Source organism: Panthera tigris, chromosome A2 (assembly GCF_018350195.1).
Source record: "Panthera tigris isolate Pti1 chromosome A2, P.tigris_Pti1_mat1.1, whole genome shotgun sequence".
Lineage (NCBI taxonomy): Eukaryota > Metazoa > Chordata > Mammalia > Carnivora > Felidae > Panthera > Panthera tigris.
In genome coordinates this window covers 105983707-106001221 of record NC_056661.1, presented here as the reverse complement: position 1 = coordinate 106001221, position 17515 = coordinate 105983707, and the positions used below count along the sequence as shown (strand labels likewise).

General features: G+C 35.4%; 1 long non-coding RNA gene across 1 annotated transcript in view; it reads right to left on the bottom strand.

Moving 5' to 3' along the window:
- Positions 1-225: 225 nt before the first annotated feature.
- Positions 226-17515, bottom strand: part of LOC122236443 — a 46638-nt gene continuing 29348 nt past the window's right edge. Inside the window, exon 5 of the long non-coding RNA XR_006214501.1 lies at positions 226-288. This is a non-coding gene — a long non-coding RNA (uncharacterized LOC122236443). The remainder of the gene's footprint in view (positions 289-17515) is intronic.

Below are 17515 nucleotides of genomic sequence, written 5' to 3'. Positions count from 1 at the left end.
AATAAGAGGGGATATGTACTATTAAATGTTAAAATAATTGATAAACCTACTGTAATTAAAATAGCATATTCCAATATGACAAATAACAAGGTAGAATTCAGAAATAAATCCAGGCAGAGATGAACATTTAATATATTATTTTCAAATAAGCGAATTAAAACTGAAACCATTTACTAAACCTTGTTGGAACAATTAGCTATCAGATTGTAGGAAAATAACACATACCTTTAAATGAATTCCAGGTAGATTGAAAACATAAGAGGCACCAACAAAGAAGTGATATAAGTACTAGAAGAAAATATATACCACTGTATTAGCATAGGTGTGTGAAACACCTTCCTCTGATTGGCATAAAACTCTAACATTATAAAATGAAAGACTGACAGATTTAATGATAAAAATTTTGATAAAGTACACCATGATATATATATATATATATATATATATATATATATATATATATATATTAGAGAAAGAGAGGGCATGAACAGGGGAGAGGAGCAGAGAGGGACAGAGCAAGAGAGAGAATCTTAAGAAAGCTCCATGTTCAGTATGGAGCCCAACATGGGGCTCGATCCCAGGAGATGGGATCCTGACTTGAGGTGAAATTTAGACTCAGTGGCTCTCATGACTGAGCCACTGAGATATCCCACCAGGAATACGTTTAGTAAAAAGCAGTCAAAAACTAAAGCATGTAGATAAAATAATAAAGATGTAAGCAGCAGTTTCTGAAAGAAAAACATAGGTACAGTAGAGGCTGAACCAAGATCAACAAGTTTATCTTAAAAGAAAACTGAAGAAATATACATTCCTCCAATAAGATTGATGAAGGAAAAAAAAAGACAATTTGGAAACAGTACATAGTCAGGGATAGAATAAAGGATAAAATTAGTAAACAAGCATAAGGAAATACTTTATTAATATTAAAAGTATATATTAAATAGAAAATTCCTAGAAAAAGAAATCTTAGCAAAATTGACTTCCAACACATGAAACAGAACCCTGAATACTTATATACCACTAATTAAAACTCAATCATTAATTAAAATTTTCTTACAAAGGAAACATTGGTCCCAACCAGATTTTAGGCAAATTCTACCAAATATTTCTGAAACACATAATTCATAACATTAGTAGACTCACCCAAATAAAGACTAATTATGCTAAGACGGGGTGTCAGAAGGTAATTATAAACAAACAAACAAAAACTATCACACATATACAATTCAATATCCCAAACAAAACATTTGGAAAGTAAATGCAAGAGTCTACAAATAAAATAATCGATAATTAGCAAGTTAGGTTACCCCAGGGATCGAAGAGCATCAGCCCTAAAATAATTTCAAATTTTGTTTACACATTAATAGATGAAAGAGAAATTAAAAGAAATCTTCTCACTAGATGCAAAAATAAAAGCTGCTGGAACATTCAAAAACCATGATGAGAACTCTTAGTGAACTTGGAATAGAAGAGAACTCACCTATGAAAGGTATGTTTGAAAAACACGGTAGTCATCTGATTCGATAATAAAAAGTTAGGAACTGGATTAGAGAAGCTACAATCCGACGGCCTGTTGGAGACTGTTCATACAGACTCAGCCCATTATGCATACCTTTTCCTGAATCCTAAATATTGTTGGTAGCTTGAAATTAGCCATGGTAGAACTGCTTGCATTATAGAAATTGGCAAATACTACACATCAAGGGTGGGGGTAGTGAAGGGAGGCAGAGCAGGAGGGAGATGTGTTGTTGGAACACCATTGAAGACAGGGCCGAGTTAGATCAATTAAAGAAGAAAGAGAAAGAATGAGATAGCATTTGGGAGGTAAGAAATAATACAGTCATTACTTAAAATGTTATGATTGCCAACATAGAAAACACAACCAATACATGGACCATCTATTTTAATTAAAAATAGCACTTAGCTTTTTTTTAAACATGAGTAATCACTGAAAAGAAATGAACTACAGCTACAAATACCAACGTGCATTAAACTTTAGAAATACATCATTGACTGAAAACAAGATACAGAAGAATACAAACAATGTAATTCCACATTTATAGAGTTCAAAAACAAGCAAAATTCAGCACCTTATTGCCTAGGAATACATACATATGTGGTAAAACTATATTTTATAAAAAACAAGGAATGAAAAAAATCAAGATAATGATTATCTTTTGGGAGTGGAAGCAGGTAAGAGGTTGTGATTAGGAAATAGCACACAGAGCTCTTTCATAAGAAAAATAAATGGAAAAACTAGGCAGGTGGAAAAATTTGCAAGAAATATAACAGATCTACTGTTAAGACATAAATATAAATGTAGATATAAAATTTGCCAAATCAATAGATATAAAATCAATACAAAAAAATTAAAAAATGGGCAAAGGTTATGTAACAATGGTTACTCAAACTAAAAATTAAATACCAATTGAACTTTTTTTTGCCCCATCAGAGTTAGAAAATTGAAAAATATTTTGACATGGATTATTGGAGAAAAAATATTCTCAAGAACTCTTGGTCAAATTATAAACTGACAGTCTTTCTTGGCAGGTATATTTTTCTCTTATACAACAAGTCTACTTACAGAATTATGTTCTGTGGCCAAAATAGTGTAAGTTGGTGCTTGTGTGTGTGTGTGTGTGTGTGTGTGTGTGTGTGTGCGCGCGCACGCGCGCACGTGTGCATGCATACCATTGATTGTAATGGAAACAAAACATAACAGAAAAAGCGTCCTGAAAGCCTATTAATAAAGAAATTATTAAACAAAATAGAGGCACATTCTGCATACTATTAAAAATGAGATAGAACTACTTATGTTGGTCTGAAACAATGTCAGTGATACAGAGTATGAAAATCAAAATACAGGGTGTGATGCCACTTAATGGGTTGAATAAAAGACCAGAGTGTTGGGAGTTGGTTCTGGTAGATATGAAATAGTTACAGTGATTGTCGCAGAGGCTTGGGGGTAGAGGAAGAGTTAGGGAATTTTCACTTCTTACTTGATATATTGCCCCTGAATTGGTTATCATTATGGAAAGTTGTTCACTCGTAATAAAATATATGAACATGGACTAACAAAAATAACAACTAGTGTTTACTTCTCAGATAAGTGAGGGGGTGCTTGTTGATTCTGAGGACTATGAAGTATTTGCATCATGGCTTAAGTGTTGAAAAAGATACGTGCATTAGGGGCTAGAGTTATGTTATCATCTTAATTTCCAATACTTTTTCTGTTTTGTGAATATAAATAAAATGCTAAGCATTTTGGTTACTAGTAACTGAAGATAACAGCAACCAGGAAGGAAACTCCATTTAAAGAATCTTAAAAAAAAATAAAAAACTATTTTGATTTTCAAAACTTCTAAAGATGTAGAAAAAGAAATGAGAAATAATTACTTATATTTCTATACATATATTAGGAAATACAAGTGACTGTGTCTATATCACTTTATATATATATTTATAATGCATTATATAAATTAGATATATATACATAAAATTTATTTCATTATATATATTTCATTATATAAATATACATTTCATTGTATATATATGTGTGTGTGTGTGTGTGTATCCAAATTAGAGTTTCATTTACAAAGTTCATCAAAAAAAGAGCACTGCATAGGTTGGTGATTTTGTCACAAAAGATTGGCATAATAAGAATCTAGGAGAATTTGGAAAGAAGAATGTAAATTCTCTAGACAGATTGTCCAGTTTGGAGAATACAGGAAAATGTTATTAATAGTTGTATGACGACATACACCTGCATAACTAGAAATTCCTCAAGTAAATAAGTGCCAATTCTGACAGCCAGGGGATTTTCACATAGGAAAATCTGGGCAGACAGACATGCATGCATGCATGCTGTTGTCCTTTCCAGCAAAGCTGGAGAAATGCATGGGACTAAGCCAAGGATGCTTCCTGAGCCCCAGCAATTCCCTTCTCCTGGCTTAACCTGCCTCAGTAAAGTGGCATGCCCACAGCAAGTGATACTCGATGCAAAGTCTGACTGTGGAAGGAATGCCGTTCAGACTTTGCTATTCATAACGTTTCCTGTTTATGCTAAATTCAGCGCTTTGGATTGACCTCATTTACTTGTAACCTTCATGATTCCATTTGAAAATGCTTTCTTATAATTAATCTTTTATTGACAGTTTGATTTTATTCTTTCTGTGGTCTTCCATCTACTAAATTTATAATACAAAAGTCTTGTTACTATGTGAGTAGGGAGGGATTCATAAAAATGTGGATATCTCTCTATCAATAACATTCACCATTATCACACCGGAGCCAGTCCCAGGTAAAAGCTAAATACAGAAGTAGGAGACACAAGAGTCTCCAGGAAATTGTCTCCCTTGCTTATTGGGGCTAGAGTGTGTCTTTATCCTGCCACTAATGTACAATTGGATTAGGTAATGCAACCTTCTCCTGGTTGTTGAGTCATATTTCTCTCTGAAGAGCCCGAATATAAACTCAGTTAAAAATGCAGGAGGTTGGAAGGTAACCATAGATTTTAAACCCACAGCTGTAGTAATTTATCCTCCCAGGAAAGATATACTAGTTAGGATGCTATTATAAATGGACAACTCTGAGGGGAGGCAGCCATTTGAATCTGAATAACTCTGAAACCAAGTAATAACTTCACAAATAGGAATTTCAGATGGGAAAGATTTATGTATCAGGGAGGAATAAGGTGAAATAGATATTCTGAACAGAGCACAAAATCTTACATGCAGAGATAAATGCTGAGCTGACACATTACATTAAATCAGTGATTCTGTTGTTGTTTTCCCTTTCTTTGATAATCCTTTTTTGGCATCGTTTTTTTTCCCCTCCCCTTGGAGTTTCACTGGCACCCAAGGGTCTGTTCCTCTTCTCTTTAGCTCTTCTCCCTGTTCGTATATGTATGCTACTGAGGGGAGTCATTTGTTCACAGGCCACTTCCAACCATAGCTTCTAGTCCCAAGCTCTCCGTTACATTCTCTATGCTTCTCAAAGACAATAAGGATCCAGTATTGAAGACACACTGAAAGTCCTTCTATACACAAACCGCTTCTACATCCTAAAAGAAACAGTGCTGAACATACATCTAAAGCCTTTCCGTGACGGAACATTTCACAACTTGTTAAGAGTTCTTCCTTGTATTGGGCAGAAGTTGGCTGGAACTTCTTCGTACATATTTTATTGGACCCGTGGGGTCCGTGAGAAAGAAAGGTCACATCCCCTCCACATTACAATACTTGAAATGTCCAAAAATAATTACTATAGCTCCTTTACTATACTGCAGGCTAATCTTGTGTAAATTTTTTAACCATCCTTCATGTGATATGGTTTGGGGTAAATACAGTAAATTACAAAAATGTGGTTACAGAGTGTTCCCATCGCCGTATGCAGATGCTTCTGCAGCTTGTCACAAGAGGGTGATGTAGTTTCTACACTACTTTAAATCTGGGTTTGTCTTTCAGCCTGCTCTGACCAAGAGCATATAAGAGAAGTTATGTTATAAGAGTTTTGAGTATAACCCTCAAGAGGCCCTGTTTCTTCCAGTCTCACTTTCTGGAATCTGACACACCCATGTGAAGTGGGCTGAAGAAGCCTGGGCTTGCTTCCCCGAGGATGAGAATGGCTCAGTGGTCAACCACCACCCATTCTCAGACACACAAAGGAGGTGTCCCAATCTAACTACTGGCTGACAACAGTTGCGTGAATTACACCAGAGAAGAATTGCCCAGCTGAGCCCAGCTCAAGTTGCTGACCTCTAGACTCATGAGCAAATGAAATGATTGTTGTTTGAAACCACACAGTTTTGGTGTGGTTTGTTACCCAGCAGTAAATAATTGATCCAGTAAATTGTCCATTACCCATTTCATTACTCCATCCCTTAGAGTATCTATCCCTTCACAAGTATGACACCGAATACAGAATGCAGTATTTCCATCTCTAATTTGACTCAATTAGAATGGATCAAAGTTAGCCTTTCCTACATTATTCAGAGCTCATTTCTAAAATTATTTTTAATGTTTATTATTTATTTTTGAGAGAGACAGAGCATGAGCAGGGGAGGGGCAGAGAGAGGAAGACACAGAACCCGAAGCAGGCTCCAAACTCTGAGCTGTCAGTACAGAGCCCAATACTGGGCTCGAATTCATGAACTGTGAGATCGTGACCTGAGCTGAAGTCGGACACTCAACCAATTGAGCCACCCAGGTGTCCCGTCATATATTTCATTTCTGTTGCCAAACTATCAAAATTGCTCTAAGTTCTATAGCATCACATTTCCGATCTCTATTACAACATTCTTTATGTATAAAAATAATACAGAAAATATTAAAATATACTTAAGATGCTTCATGGATTTCTTCACAAATATTAATAATTTCTCAAAAAGTTTCTTTTCCGGGGCGCCTGGGTGGCTCAGTCGGTTAAGCGGCCGACTTCGGCTCAGGTCATGATCTCTCGGTCCGTGAGTTCGAGCCCCGCGTCGGGCTCTGTGCTGACAGCTCGGAGCCTGGAGCCTGTTTCAGATTCTGTGTCTCTGTCTGACTCTCCCCTGTTCATGCTCTGTCTCTCCCTGTCTCAAAAATAAATAAAACGTTAAAAAAAAAAAAGTTTCTTTTCCTTGCTTCTTTGCTAATTTACTCCCTTTTTTCTCACCTCTTTCTGAAAAATCCAACAGTTGGATGTGGATCATTTAGCATTAATCCTCTAAGTTATTTTTTCTTTATTTTTCACTTCTTTATTTCTTTGTTCTAATTTATGTGATTTTCTCTTTTTAGCTTCCTACCCTTGATTTATATTCACTGTCATATTTTGTATTGAAATATAGTTGACAATATATTGAAATATTGTGTTAGTTTCAGGTGTATACCATAATGATTCCACAAGTCTATATGCTGTGCTCACCATGATAAGTGCAGTGTCCGTCTGTCACCATACAACATCATTACAATATTATTGACTATATTCCTTGCGCTATGCTTTTCATCTCTCTCACTTATTTTTTTAACTGGAAGTTGATACCTCTTAATCCCTGTCACCTATTTCACCTATACCCCCCACCCCCTCTCCTCTGACAACAACCAGTTCTCTGCATTTATGATTCTGTTTCTATTTGTTCATTTGTTTTAATTTTTTAGACTCCACGTAAGTGAAATGTTACAGTATTGGTCTTTCTCAGTCTGGCTTATTCCACTCAGTAAATACCCTCTAGGTCCATCCATGTTGTCACAAACGTCACGATCTCATTCTTTTCTATGGCTGGGTAATACTCTGTTGTATTTATTTGTTTGCTTGCTTGTTTGTTTGCTTGCCTGCTTGTTTGTTTATATGTCATATCTTCTTTGTCCCTTCATCTATCAATGTGTTGATAGACAGTGAGGTTCTTCCCTATCTTGGTTATTGTAAATAATGCTGCAGTTAACATACGGGTGTTATCTTTTTGAAGTACTCTTTCTGTATTCACTGACGTATTTTTAATTTTGAGAGATTTCTCTTTATTCTGTCATTATCCCTTTACATTAGCATTCAGCTCCCATTTTTGAGGTGTAATAAATACTCCTGTCTTTCTGATGATATTAAACGTAAGTTTAAACGTAAGTTTCCTCTTATTTCTTGTGTTGGGACTATTTCCTCTTGGTTTCTGTTTTGATTCTTTGTTTTTAATTTTTTAAATTTGGTGTCTTTTTCTCTTATGTCAGAGACTTTCTTACAGTGTCATTAGCCGACACATCACATCTAATCATAAAATGCTGAAAAGCCAGTAGGGGCTTTGGTGGTGGGAGGACAGGTTTGAAAAGAGGCAGGAAGAACAAGGGAGGTTTGAGTACTTCGCTTGGGTAATGGGACAATCCTGTGTCAATACATTGCAGATTTTTTTTTTTTCTTTCTACTTTTTCTACAGGACTATTTGTTTCTCAAGAGCAATCTCCTCGGACTTCCTGTGTGGTATTATGGGAGTTAGGTAGGAAAAGAAGCCTAAAGGCTCTCAAATCCACTGTTGTGATTGTAACTTGATCTCGTTGCTTTCTGTTCCATTCCCCTCTCCAGCTCCCACATGGGCTGGGTGTCCCTGAGCCCTGAGCTCCTCTGGTTCAGTTTCTGTAGAATAAACTTCCACCCCCCACTGATAGGGAGCCATTGACAGGACACAGGGCCATGAGAGAGTTGGGGATCCAGAAGTTAAGAAGAAGGCAACTGCCTTCCTATCATTACTTCCATGCCTGACATCTTAACTACCTTGTTAACTGGCACCTTCAAGTGCTGAGTCTCCCTGCATTTTCGCAGTTTGAAGTATAGATTGACCCATTTCTCATCTAGCACCTTCTCTGCAAGCACTTTGCCCTTCACCTCCTCCACTAATCTAAGTGGGTCACCGCAACTCCTGCTTCCCATCTTCCAAACGTGTGTTTAGGATTCTAGCCTGTCAGTCTCACTCCTCCATTTCTCTGCAGCCTTGTGAGTCTATACTTTTTAAATTTCTCTTATTGGCATTTCATAGGGATTCTCAAGAGGCAGAGATGAACGATGAGATACATGGGTGTGAGGATCGAAGTTGTGGAAATACTTTAGTTTAAATTAAGAAAGCATGTATTGTGATATTTTAAACCCTATAGATTGTTTCTTCAGTTTTCTGTCCTTAAAAAAAAAAAAATGATGGCATTGCTAACACTAAGATAACTCAAAAAGAAAAGAATTCTAAGAAAAGTGAAGATAAATTTTATTTTTAAAAAGATATGTCAACTCAGCAGGTTTATGGATATCACTGGAAAAGGCTAGAATTCCCAGACTTGGGGGGGAGTGGTGATTTTGTTACAGAATTGAAATATTCCTGAATGGAAGTGCCAAAGAATGTCCTCGTCTTGGTCCTTCATTCTGCAGTCACCATACATTTTAGATCAAGGTTGACAAACTGTAAGCCCCTGGCCAGTCACCTGTCTTGTTTATTGTAACACAGCCACTTGCATTCACTCACATGTTACCTGGAGCTTTGGTGATACAAACACTGGTATTTACACTAGAACCAAGTTGTTACAAAAACATTTACTGTCTGGCTCTCTACTGAAAAAGTTCGCTGACACCTACTTTAGTTGGCTAAGCTGCAGGAACAAGAGTTAGTGGCCACTGTGTTAAAAAATAAAATAAAATAAATAAGCAAAGAATCAGACGTGCAGAATAGCAACATTTTATCTTTTTTATCCAGATTAACGAGATTATTAAAATGATGTCGCTTCTTCACTATAAAAGGCAAGTAAAAACAATGCCTGCTCTATAGATTCTATTTGAAACACATTAAAGTCAAAATCTATTGCCACAAAACTCTTCATATCATCCCCTGAATTACCTAAAGGATCAAAGCATCTGGGAACTTGATTAAATTCTTTCATTTTAATCATGGTGGACACAGCATTATACAGGGAACAAAAGACACCTGAGTTTGAGCCTCATCTGTGCTATTAACATATTCTATGGCCTTGGGCAAGTCACAATCCCTCTAGATTTAAGTTTCCTTGCCCATAAAGACAGGGGATTAAATTGCATGGTCTTGCATTGGCTGTGATTCTGTAAGGTTGTGACGAGGACAGCTAACAGCTCCATCCCCTGCACATGTTGTTATTAGGCTGCTCCACTGGTTTTAATATTTAAAAGAAAAAGCATCAAGCACTAAAATGAGGAATTTGAAGCTGAGGCTATATTATGATTCCCCTACTTTTATACTTTATTTGGATTGCCTTAGAAAAATCATTTATGCAATTCCATGCTCCAGTTTCCTTTTTACTAAAACAGCAATAATAGTGTTGGTATCTTTACTATATCAAGATATACTATTCTTTTTGAAAAAGCTATTTGGGAAGATTTGGAAGAAAAAGAGGTACATAAATATTAAATTCTTGCTTCTAAATTAATTTTAGGTTATTATAATCTTCCAAAAAATACTTAACCTTGCCCTTTAAAATATTGCACGCAGAATGCAAATTAAATGCTAAATTTTACATAGTCCTTACTCATGTGTGAAAAAATTAGATATTCTGCATCGTAGACAACTCTTCTGAAATAATGGCACCATGTAATATCACTGTTAGCTTTCCCAGCTGAGAAATGCTGTTTTCATGAATAGTGATAAGAAAGGAATTTGAATGGAATTTTACATTCTCATGCCTTGTTACATAAAATTGTCACTCAGGACTATAAATTTTATCCCTTTTATACCAAATATAAACTATCAATTTCAAATGTGTAGCATAGATTTAGATGCATTTCTTCCTATTTAATTTTTAAATGTCAGGTACACAGTGTTAGGTAAAGAGAACTCTGAATATGATTAGTTAGTATTAGATACATTTAATCAAAACCATGTCCCCTTCTGATTATATATAATATTAAAAACCTTACTGTTTATGCACTATGCAGCGACTGGAAATGTTTGCCTCAGTAATCTAACTTAGGGTCAACTTGTTACAGAATAAGAATTGTAAAGGGTCTGTACCTTTTAATAAAAGGGTAAAATTACTTCTTTTCAAATATTCTTTCTTTGTTTTTGATACTTACAGTAGTAATTACAATACTCAAATTTTACCTTGATAATTAAGTAGAAAATATAACTTCATATTAAATTAGTTATAAATGTTTGGGGGGGAGATAGCAAATTAATAAAAAAGAAATACTCTGAAGCAATATACTATTCAGCTTTTTTTTTTTTTTTTTTTCAAGATCTGTCCGTGGATAGATACTGTGGACAGTATAGGGGTCAGGAAAATTTAATGCTGTTGTTGAAGACCTTGTCATTTTTTGCTGAACCGAAATTATTTAAATATTTATGAAGTATCTATAAAGTTCACTGGAAACCCACAAAGCCTAATATGTATCTGAAGGGGTGTATGCTAACACCCCAACCTTTATAAAGAGCAACTGGTGAGAGGTCTGGTGGAACAAAGGGAAATATTTTAGTAACATGCAATTCTTCCTATTATATTGTGTCCTTAAGACTGCTCTCTTCCTATCACTCACTGTTCCTCCAAAACAGATAAACGATATATATTGTTTTACGACCACCATTTAACTTCATATCTCTTGTCTTGTTTCTATAATAATGGTATATTTTACCCCTATCCTAGCATACGAACACTTCTCTTCCTTTATGAAGACTTTGCAGACTGCCTGTAGTCTTCAAGTTCCTGTGAAACTCACCTGGTTGACTTTTTCCTAATAGTTTTTTCCTCTATTGTTTTTTTTAAAACTTTTTTCTTTATATTTAGCCTTATGATTTTTTTTTCCCACCTGAATTTGCAGTTTGACTTTTTATCTAGCATTTCTCCTTTGAGTATTCTGATCATTGCAACCACCATGACATTCTTACCTCACCTTACCTCACCTCACCTCACCTCACCTCACCTTACCTCACCTCACCTCATCTCATCTCACCTCATCTCATATCTACGTAACATACGTTATGTATAATTCAGCTGTGGACCATTTAGTCAGTTCTAATCCTCCTCCTTTAAAAAATACATTAAATTCTGGGGTGCCTGGGTGGCTCAGTCAGTTAAGCATCTGACTTTGGCTCAGGTCATGATCTCGCTGGGTTTGTGAGTTTGAGCACTGCTTCAGGCTCTGTGGTAACAGTTCAGAGCCTGGAGCCTCCTTCAGATTCTGTGTCTCCTCCTCTCTCTGCCCCTCCCATGCTCATGCTCTGTCTCTCTCTGTCTCTCAATAATAAATAAACGTTAAAAAAATTTTTTTTAATAAAAAATACATTAAATTCCTATGCATAAATATTTTCACACTTGTCCTATTTTTATTCCTAACATAATCCTTAAAAATTGAATTCTTAGTCCATGTGCATATTTTTTTAAAGCTTTTGGTACATGTTACCAAATGCCTTTTTCAAACTTCAACAAATTTATATTTCCCATCATTGTTTTTACTTTTTGTCAAGTCTGATTAATAGAAAAATAGTATCCAATTCATTTAATTTTTTTAATTTTATTTTTATTTTTTAAAATTTACATCCAAATTAGCATATAGTGAAACAATGATTTCAGCAATAGATTCCTTAATGCCCCTCACCCATTTAGCCCAACCCCCCTCCCACAACCCCTCCAGCAACCCTCAGTTTGTTCTCCAAATTTATGAGTCTCTTCTGTTTTGTCCCCCTCCCTGTTTTTATATTATTTTTGTTTCCTTTCCCTTATGTTCATCTGTTTTGTCTCTTAAAGTCCTCATATGAGTGAAGTCATATGGTTTTTGTCTTTCTCTAACTAATTTCATTTAGCATAATACCCTCCAGTTCCATCCATGTAGTTGCAAATGGCAAGATTTCATTCTTTTTGATTGCTAAGTAATACTCCATTGTATGTATATGTGTGTGTATAGATAGATAAAGATGTGTATAAATATATATATGTATATATATTTATGTATATGTATATGTTATATATGTATACATGTATGTGTATGTATATACATATATATGTGTGTGTATACATATATATATATGTGTATATATATATATATATATATATATACACACACACACACCACATCTTCTTTATCCATTAATCCATCGATGGACATTTGTGTTCTTTCCATACTTTGGCTATTGTTGATAGTGCTGCTATAAACATGGGGGTGCATGTGTCCCTTCAAAACAGCACACCTGTATCCCATGGATAAATGCCTAGTAGTGGAATTGCTGGGTCACAGGGTTATTCTAGTTTTAATTTTCTGAGGAACCTCCATACTGTTTTCCAGAGTGGCTGCACCAGCTTGCATTGCCACCAACAATGCAAAAGAGATCCTCTTTCTCTGTATCCTCGCCAACATCTGTTGTTGCCTGAGTTGTTAATGTTAGCCGTTCTGACAGGTGTAAGGTAGCATCTCATGGTGGTTTTGATTTGTATTTCCCTGATGATGAGTGATGTTGAGCATTTTTTCATGTGTCTGTTGGCCATCTGGATGTCTTCTTTGGAGAAGTGTCTATTCATGTCTTTTGCCCATTTCTTCACTGGATTATTTGTTTTTTGGGTATTGAGTTGGATAAGTTCCTCATAGATTTTGGATACTAACCCTTTATCTGATATGTCGTTTGCAAATATCTTCTCACATTCTGTCGGTTGCCTTTTAGTTTTGCTGATTGTTTGTTCACTGTGCAGAAGTTTTAATTTTGATGAGGCCCCAATAGTTCATTTTTGGTTTGGTTTCCCTTGCTTCTGGAGACATGTTGAGTAAGAAGTTGCTGCAGTCAAGATCAAAGTGGTTTTTGCCTGCTTTCTTCTCGAGGATTTTGATGACTTCCAGTCTTACATTGAGGTCTTTCATCCATTTTGAGTTTATTTTTGTGTATGGTGTAAGAAAGTGGTCCAGGTTCATTCTTCTGCATCTCGCTGTCTAGTTTTCCCAGCACCACTTGCTGAAGAGACTGTGTTTATTCCATTGAATATTCTTTCTTGCTTTGTTGAAGATTAGTTGGGCATACATTTGTGGGTCCCTTTTTGGGTTCTCTATTTTGTTCCATTGATCTGAGTGTCTGTTCTTGTGCCAGTACCACACTGTCTTGATGATTACAGCTTTGTAGTATAGCTTGAAGTCTGGGATTGTGATGCCTCCAGCTTTGGATTTCTTTCTCAAGATTGCTTTGGCTATTCGGGGTCTTTTCTGGTTCCATACAAATTTTAGGATTATTTGTTCTAGCTCTGTGAATAATGCTGGTGTTACTTTGATAGGGATTGCATTGAATATGTAGATTGCTTTGGGTAGTATCGATATTTGAACAATATTTGTTCTTCCTGTCTGGGTACATGGAATCTTTTACCATTTTTTTGCGTCTTCTTCAATTTCTTTCATAAGCTTTCTATAGTTCTCAGTGTATAGATTTTTCACCTCTTTGTTTAGATTTATTCCTAGGTATTTTATGGTTTTTTGTGCAACTGTAAATGGGATCGATTCCTTGATTTCTCTTTCTGTTGCTTCGTTGTTGATATACTTTTAATTTATTATGATAAGGTAGGAGATTGGAAGCAAGTGATGTGTGTTTTTTTTCTAAATGATTATCTCAAAACCAAATATTTAATCATATAACCTCCTAATTTAAGTGCTACTTCATTACATTCTGATTTATGTACATTAGAGTGTAGTTCTGGATTTTTCCCTTACATTCCAATTATCTGTTAATTGTTATGCTCATACCACATTTCATTAATTAATAATATTAAATGCATTTAAAATTATATCTCAAATACTCTTCGTAAAATATTAGGACATATTTGTTTATTCTTTTTATTTATTTATTTTGAGAGAGAGAGAGAATATGAGAATGAGCACGGGAGAGGCAAAGAGAGGAGGAGAGACACATTCCAAATAGGCTCCATGGCTCAGCCCAGAGCCTGATATGGGGCTGGATCTCATAAACTGTCAGATCATGACTTGAAATGAAATGAAGAGTCAGATGCTTAACTGAGGCAGTCAGGCACCCATTTATTTGTTTATTCTTATAAGAAAAATCTGACAGTGATACTGCGTGAAATTGTGCTAAATTTATAGCTTTGCTTGGAGTGAAAAACATCTTTACAACATTCAGTATTCACACATCTGTCATATCTTAATTTATGCAAACTTGTTATACAAAAATATATTAATTTTCCATAGATCTTTCACATAGCCTCTGTCCCTTTATTAGGTATATTACTGGGTATTTTATTTGTTTTGTTTTATATGAAGTGGCTTTTTTATTTTTATTTTTTATTTAAATCCCAGTTAGTTAACATTCACTGTGATACTAATTTCAGGTGTACAGTGTAGTGATTCAACAATCCCACAAAATACCTGGTGCTCATCACAGCCAGTGTACTCCTTAATTCCCATCACCTGTTTCACCCATCTCCCCCAGCCACCTCCCCTTTGATAACTCTTAGTTTGTTTTCTATAGTTAAGAGTCTGTGGGTGCCTAGGTGGCTCAGTCCATTGAGCATCTGACTCTTGATTTCAGCTCAGCACAGTTCATGAGATCAAGCCTCGTGGTAGGCTCCTTGCCGACAGCACGACCCCTGCTTGGGCTTCTCTCTCTCCCTCTCTGTCTCTGTGTCTACCCTGTTCAAACTTTCTCTCTCTCTCAAAATATGTAAAATAAAACAAAATTTTTTTCTTGGGTTGCCTGGGTGGCTCATTCAGTTAAGTGTCTGGCTTCAGCTCATTTCATGATCTCACAGGTTCAAGCCCTGCGTTGGGCTCTATGCTGACAGTTCAGAGGCTGGAGCCTGCTTTGGATTCTGTGTGTTCCTCTCTCTCTGCCCCTCCCTGGCTCATATTCTGTCTCTCTCTCAAAAATAAATAAACGTTAAAAAATATTAAAGTGTGTTTCTGGGTTTGCCTCTCTCCCTTTATTTTGTTTCTTAAATTCTACTTGAGTGAAATCATGGTATTTGTCTTTCTATGACTTACTTTGCTTAGCATATATATTCTCTAGCTCCATTCTTGTCATTGCAAGTGGTGAAATTTCATTCTTTTCTATGACTAAGTAAAATATATATAATATATATATACACATATATTATGCATATACATATATATTATATAGTGTATATATTATAGTGTATAATACTATAGTATAATACTATAATACTATATTATAGTATATAATATATACACTATATTATATATATTATATATACATATATATTATATAGTATACATAATATTTATTCATCAGTTAGACACTTGGACTGTTTCCATAATTCAGCTATTATAGATAATACTGCTATAAACATTGGGATGAATGTATCCCTTTGAATCAGTATTTTTGTATTCTTGGGGTAAATACCTCTAACCGAAATTGCTGGATTGTAGACTAGTTCCATTTTTAACTTCTTGAGGAAACTCCATACTGATTTTCAGAGTGGCTGCACCAGTTTGCAATCTCACCAACAGGGCAAAAGGGTTCCCCTTCCTCCACATCATCAGCAGCATCTGTTGTTTCTTGTGTTGTTGATTGTAGCCATTTTGACTGGTGTGAGGTAACATCTCACTGTAGTTTTGATTTATATTTCCCTGATAATCAGTGATGTTGAACATCTTTTCATGTCTGTTGGCCATCTGTATATCTTCTTTGGAACACTGTGTGTTCATGTCTTCTGACCATTTTTTAATTGGATTATTCATTTTTGGGGTGTTGAGTTGCATAAATTCTTTTTTTTTAATGTTTTTATTTTTGAGATAGAGACAGAGCATGAGTGGGGATTGGAAGCAGAGAGAGGGAGACCCAGAATCTGAAGCAGGCTCCAGGCTCCCGGCTCCCAGCTGTCAGCACAGAGCCCGATGCGGGGCTCATACTCACTAACTGTGAGATCATGACCTGATCTGAAGTTGGACACACAACCCACTGAGCCACCCAGCACCCTGAATTGCATAAATTCTTTATATATTTTGGATACTAACCCTTTATGAGATATGTCATTTACAAATAACTTCTCCCATTTTGTAGGTTGCTTTTTTAGTTTTGTTGATTGTTTCCTTCACTGTACAGAAGCTTTTTATTTTGATGAAGTCCCAGTAGTTAATTTTTGGTTTTGTTTCCCTCGACTCAGTGACATATCTAGAAAGAAGTTGATATGGATGATGTCAAAGAGGTTACTTCCTGTGTTCTCCTATAGGAGTTTTATAGTTTCAGGTGCCACATTTAAGTCTTTAATCCATTTTGAATTATTTTTGTGTATGTAGTAAGAAACTGGTCCAGTTTTATTCTTCTGTGTGTTGCTGTCCTGTTTTCCCAACACTATTTGTTCAAGAGATTGTCTTTTTCCTATGACATATTGTTTCCTGCTTTGTCAAAGATGAACTGACCATACAGTTGTGGGTTCATTTCTGGGTTTCCTGTTCTGTTCCATTGATCTATGTGTCTATTTTTGTACCAGTACCATACTATTTTGATCAGTACAGTTTGCAATAGGACTTGCAATTGGGAATTGTGATGCTTCCAGCTTTGCTTTTTTTTTTTTTTTTTTTTTTTTTTGTCTTCAAGATTGCTTTGGCTATTCGGGGACTTTGTGATTCCATACAGATTATAGGATTGTTTGTTCTAACTCTGTGAAAAATGCTGTTAGTATTTTGATAAAGATTGCTGTAAGTGTATAGGTTGCTTTGGGTAATACATTTAACAATATTTATTCTTCCAATCCATGAACATGAACATATTTCCATTTCTTTGTTTCCCCTTCAATTTCTTTCAACATTGTTTTAGAGTTTTCAGAATACAGGTCTTTTGCCTCTTTCATTAGATTGATTCCTAGGTATCTTACTGTTATTAGTGCAGTTGTAGATGGGATTGATTCCTTAATTTCTCTTTCTGTTGCTCCATTTTTGATGTATAGAAATGCAACAGATTTCTACACAATGATTTTGTATCCTGTGACTGTACTGAATTTGGTGGAATATTTCAGGTTTCTATATAGAGTATCATGTCATCTGCAAATAGTGAAAGTTTGATTTCTTCCTTGCTGATTTGGATGACTTTTATTTCTTTTTGCTG